The sequence below is a fragment of the Drosophila obscura genome, unplaced genomic scaffold, assembly GCF_018151105.1.
Source record: "Drosophila obscura isolate BZ-5 IFL unplaced genomic scaffold, ASM1815110v1 contig_17, whole genome shotgun sequence".
Classification (NCBI taxonomy): domain Eukaryota; kingdom Metazoa; phylum Arthropoda; class Insecta; order Diptera; family Drosophilidae; genus Drosophila; species Drosophila obscura.
Genome location: NW_024542757.1, coordinates 2689252 through 2695251, shown reverse-complemented (window position 1 = coordinate 2695251; position 6000 = coordinate 2689252). Strand labels below are relative to the sequence as shown.

The following is a 6000-nucleotide window of genomic DNA, read 5'->3' as shown; positions in this document are numbered from 1 at the left end:
CCACTCACTCGCAGTCGCTCTCTCTCTCTCTCTCTCTCTCTCTCTGTCTCTCTCTCTATAGCTCACTCTTTCACTCGGTGGGGCTTCGTCAAGTGTTCGTCCAAACTAAACTTCTCCTGCCGATTGAGGCTAGCAGCAGCAGCGGCAGCGGCAGCAGCAGCAGCGCTCATTTGTGCGCGTAATGACGTCATTATTTTTATTTTAACTGCCATCGACAGAGGGGGTGGGGTGGGGTGGGTATAAGGGAAAAGTGCATATACTGTTGCTGCTCCTGCGCACACCCCCTCTCTGACGTGCTCTCTCGCTCTCGCCCAGCCGCTTGCGTTCTCTCGCTCTCGCTTGCTCCTGCAGTTGCTTGGGGGGACATGATTCGGCTTGCGCTTCGGCAAGAACGGTCTTGTTTGCTCGTGTTTTGTTTCTCGTAAGTTGCACTCGTCGACTGACTGGCCCGAACCGACCGTTCCACGCGACGACACGATTCGACTCGATTCGATTCGACTCGACGACTACTTATGCTGATGATTGCTGGGGGTCCAAGCGCCCGTCTGGTGCGCCGCACGTTCATTCAGTCTGCTGTGGACGACGTTGCACGACGACGAAAGCGGACGGCGCGTGGAAGCAAGAACCAAACAAAAATCAACATACACTCTCTCTCCCACACACAACTGCACTCTGGAGAGCAGCGCGTGCCATGAAATACTATCTGCAGCATTCAATAGATGCAACTGCAGCGCAACGGTGTCCAACACTTGAGAGATTCCGAAATTCCGAGATCCGCGTTTGAGATTCGAGATATTTTCCTCACTTTACGCGCGCGCCTCAAAGGCATCGCGCCCCGGCTTGAAACGTTGCAACGTCGCGTGTGTGGCAGACGATCCTTAGTTGATCTTGACTCTGGTCTCTGTGTTTGTGTGTGTCTCTGTGTATGTGTGTGTGATAGCCATCTTCCCGAAGATACTCTTAATGAATTGTTATCTAATGGATGCTTGGGATTTGGATTGTGACTAAATATCTAAAGAATCTCTAAAGAAAATTGTGAACCATTTTCGGGAAATCCAGAAAATAAAATCAACTTTGCTACTGCTACTTGAAGAACACTAAAATAAAACGGTAAATAATATTATCATATTATCTCTTGAATTCCTGAATATTCTGTTCAACTTCTAGCATACTTTTGGGTCTTGTAATTGGTTTAAACTTGAGTATTTTAGGATTTATATTAATGTTTCTATATGTAAAAGTGATGAAAGACAATCAAAGAGGAAGTGCTTGCCGTAATCTTAATAGAAACATTATAATTCAACAAATTTTGATGGCCCCATAATCATCTTCAAAGTTCATTAAGTTCCCATTCTGCTCTTAAAAGCACAGGCAAAAAAAAAAAAACCCAACCAAAGCCTCTCACGCACTTCACGCGCGATTCCGAATCCGATTCGATATTGTTCGCATCATCCAAATGCAATTTTTATGTAAATCTCGAACCTTGACATGGTAATATTCCTAATGCTGCAACAGTGCAACCAATAAACAGATGCGCCTTCAACGCTGGCGGTTAATAACTTTAATTAACGTTAATTACGATCAGAAGTAGCATGAAAAATGAGCATCATCATTATCGTCGGATCTGGAGGCAAGCACAGATTCACAAATATTTTGTACGTGCGAGTGCCACTCGAAAATAGTCGCCTCGTTCTAATAATAAAACGAAATGTACTCGTAATACAATAAATACTAATAATGCGGCACTGGACAGCGCTGGATGGCAATTTGCAACAATGAGCTGCGGCAGCAGGCGACAGGCGTATCTCCCAGATACGCGACTGAAATTAAATCAGAATGAAACTCTACACATAAACAGTTTAATGCCACCCCACGAAAAAATTACGAAAAATCTATTACAATTGCCTTGCGGCGGCTCAGTGTCATTTTTGTGCAAAAAAATAAGCGTGTAAGCGTATCTACGTATCTATGAGATACAATAAGCAGCAGCAGCAGTAGCTGCACCGTACAATTCACAGCAACAAATAGCGGCAGTAGCAATAGCAACAATTGTAATAATCAGTTTCATTTCAAAGTCAGACCAACCTGCGCGATACATTTTTCCCAGTGCCACCACTGAACAGTACACAGGTTCTACGAGCAGTTGAACCCCTTTTGCCCCTGCCACGGGGCCTGTATCTGTATCTCAGTGCGGTGCATTGTTAGCCCTGCCGCTCGACTCGCTCATTTAATTAAATATAATTAGCTGCATTAATTGCAAATTAATACAGAGTTTAGTCTCTTTGTTGATTCTCTTTTCATTGTCGTTGCCAGCCAGAGACTTTTCGACGGTTCTACGGTGTGGTGTGCTGCCTGCCACTTGTTCTCCACGGCTTGTTATAGCCGTGTAATTACTGCCCGTAAATGCAGATTGTATAGATATTTTCAAGGAGCTTATAAGTTCTGGTAACTTTGTTCAAAGGAAGCCGAATGGAAGCTGGTGATCCTTGTTTTCCATAGATTTTCTAAGAAAATTCAGTGGATACGTTGGCTCAGTCAGTGGAAAATTATAGACTATTTAAGATTATTTAGAATTAGTTTATAATTTGCGTAAAGCTTATGAATAAATTTGCGTAAATTATTTTATATAAAGACTAAGAAAAATCTTCTTTGGTCTGGGAATCTTTCTAATCTTTCTGCGCTAAGCGGAATAAAAAAAACTAAGTCTTAACTAACTTATCTATTAAGTATCTATAATAACCTTTCATCAGTCTCGTTGGAGACATATTTTAATGACTTAGAAAAAGACGACGGCTTTTGTTTTCTGAATTTAGTTTATTCTTTCTGACTTCAAATACAATTAGCTTTAAGATTCCATGAGTTTTGGGTATAATTTCCATCTCCACACCCCTCTGCATTGCCTACATATATGATGTCTGATGTCCATTTAAATGCTTCATTTTGAGTGAGTGGCAGATCTTCCGCACATCAGAGAAATCCATTAAATTCGCATTGCGACAACTTTTAATGCGAAAAATAAGTAGTTGTGAAAATGGAAAAACAACCACGAAAATGATTAGATATTAATTTATAAATTAAGAATGTCTACGAGTGTTTGTCTCTCTCTCTCTCTTGAGTTTCTTTTTTTATGACAAACGGATGGGGAACGCATAAAAATGCATAAAATGCAGCGGCAAACAAGCCTTAAAAATAACCAAAAGCCGGCGGCAAATTGCACTTCCCCCGTTGTATGTCCCTCTCTCTTGGTTTGTTGCGCGTCACGTTGTCACTCTTTACGTAGGCAAAGAAATCGTAAAAATTGTTTAAAAAAAAAAAGGAGAATCGGCAACGGCAAAATGCTTAATTATGTGCCGCCGGGACATGTACTCGGACAAGCTGCAGCTGCAGCTGCATGACCACGCCCCCAGGTAGGCGGCCTTTTAATTAGGAATAATTAAAGTAATACTTATGCCCCATAAATGCATTCGGCATTCTGTAAATCTGGGGAGATCCGGAGAAGGCGGACACTCAAAACATTCGTCTTGAAAGGATTTCTCTCTATCTCTCTCTCTATGCCTCTCGGTTTTTGATGTGTGGCCAATTTGCAACTTGTGCAACACATTTAACTGCACATTTATGGCCATAATGGAGGCAGGAAGGAGCACTGCAGTGCGGGGAGAAGTACGAGTACGTTTGAACGTCTCTGTGAAAGGCAAAATGCCATCGAAAATTTAATGATATTAGAAGGACCAGCAGGCAAATCAAAAGAAAATCATTTGCTGAAATTAGAAACTAGTTGGCGGCAAAGGAAACGTGCCATCGAATGACTGAATGGTAACTTGTGGAAAATAACTTTAATGCATATATGCTTTGCTTTGCCTTTTTATAAGTTGGAACTGGTATTTTTTTATCTTGATAAATTTTGTTGTGCACATAAAATTTTAAATTTGGATTTCAGAATGGCTAATATCAATTATTTTTATTTAGTATGCATTTATGCATTTTTTCTGCTATGCAATTACACAGATATATTATTTCTTTAATGGCAAAATTAATCTCAAAATGTAAACACGCTCTGTTTATTTATAAATATATAATTTGATCGACACATATTTTGTACATTTGTATATTTTTCGTATTGTACATATATGTATCCATAAATCTGATTCTTTGTCATAGTTTTCGATAATGAAAAACATGATCTTTGCTTTTTTCTTATATTAAAACTATCTTAAATATCTATTTCAACCGTATTATTTCTTTCAATTTCATTACAAAGGAAAATTCGAAATGCGGAATTATTCCTACATTTACGAGTGTTTCCATTTGGAGATGATCGTGTCATATTCTTTGACTCTTTTTTCAGGCCACCAAAAACTTGCATGCCGCACATGCCACAAAGCCTACACAAAAACTGATCGGCACGCAAGTGAGAGAAAGAGAGAGGAGCGAGATAGATAGCGACGGAGATACTGGCTCATTTAATAATGGACAATAATGAAGAGTAATAATAATCATCATCAACAAAAACGTGCAAAGAGAGTGGTCCACAGAAATACTATATACAAAGAGAAGATACAGATACAAATGTATGTATGTATATGTATCTGTGTAGAGGGGAATGCTATATAGGAGGCAACGAAATTTTATCAACGAACGCGCATCATTTCAATTAAGAAAATGTCACAAGTGTCCAAGCAGCAGCAGCAGCAGCAGCAGCCTAAAACACGCCAAGTGGGGCAACGGCAGCTCGGAAAAGGGAATGGGGATCCCCCGGCTGTGGCGAAATGAAAGTGCGCCCCAGTACCCCTCTGGGTATCATTCCCCTCCACATTTAATGGGTTCTTTTTTGGAGCATTTCTCGTAATTAATGCGAATTGTCACACGCTAAAATGAGAACGAACCTCTCTGGCAAAATAATGTCTCAGATGCCTTCGATTCGCCTTCTAATTCATTATTGTACATTTATCGTTTGCTGCTACTGCTACTGCCCCTGCCACATAGCCATATTGCCGTTTCCTATTCTTAATTAGTAATTAAACAATTTATGCTTTCGCGTGAGACATTCAGAGAAAAAGAGAGAAACAAACTGAAATAAGTTGAATTTTTGTGGTGCCCAAAAACATGAAACCATAATTAATTCTATTCCATAAAGTATTTTGCTCAATTAGCAATTAAAAACAGTGCCTCGTACTAGTACGTTGCGTGCATCGCAGAAGATGTAAAGCCTACAGTTTCGGGGGTAGTTCTACAGGTCCAATCATGCTTGATGGATGGATGTATGGATTGTCAAAGATACAAACGATAAATAAAGTGTAAATGTAAGTGTGTCGTGCTTGGGTAATTATCTTCAGAGACGAATGGGGTTAGAAATATTGGAAGATCAAGTTGTTCTTCAGACTCCCCTGCCATTTCAATGGATGGCCAGTGTAAGCCAATTCCTATTTGATGTTTTAGCTGATTATCCAAGTAAAATGTTACTCGAATTTTTTATCACATTTTCAGTTATATAAATTAACCCCAAATTGATCAAAGCAATGATGGAATTTCTTTCGCTTATTTCAGGAATTTGTTCGCTTTAACTTCTGCTAATTTTATATCATGTTTTAGTGTATTTCGTTTAATTTTTGTTGATTAAATGCAATTAAAAATGTCTCCGCACTCTCCAACCCGGCGCCGTTCTCACTGTGGACACGAGGGGCAGTCGTCAGATCAGAGTTAATGAGACGCGACACAGTTGTCCAGATGTTCCACAAAAACCAGCTAATTGTGCAATTAACTGGGAAGCGTAAGAAGAGTGGCAGAACTCGGCCCAGCCACATGTTGAATGGGATAGCAGCCGCAGCAGTGTGGCAGGGGCATGGGCATGGGCATGGGCATGGGGCAGTTGTATTAAGTGTAGAAAATCTCGAGCACTTAATTCACGCTTTGTTGAAGGTGTTGAAAGGCGGTCGGACGTCGGACTGAATCCGCCCAAGAAGCTGCCCCAAGGGGTTGCGCGGCTTTGCAGAGGGAGAGGGT

General features: G+C 40.6%; 1 protein-coding gene across 4 annotated transcripts in view; it reads left to right on the top strand.

The window, feature by feature from the left end:
* The first annotated feature begins 554 nt into the window (after window positions 1-554).
* LOC111080135 (alpha-protein kinase 1) overlaps window positions 555-6000 on the top strand; it is a 66521-nt gene continuing 61075 nt past the window's right edge. For all 4 annotated transcript variants that reach the window (XM_022375595.2, XM_022375594.2, XM_022375593.2 and 1 more), the window contains exon 1: window positions 555-1110. The gene's annotated coding sequence lies outside the window, so the exon portion shown is untranslated. The remainder of the gene's footprint in view (window positions 1111-6000) is intronic.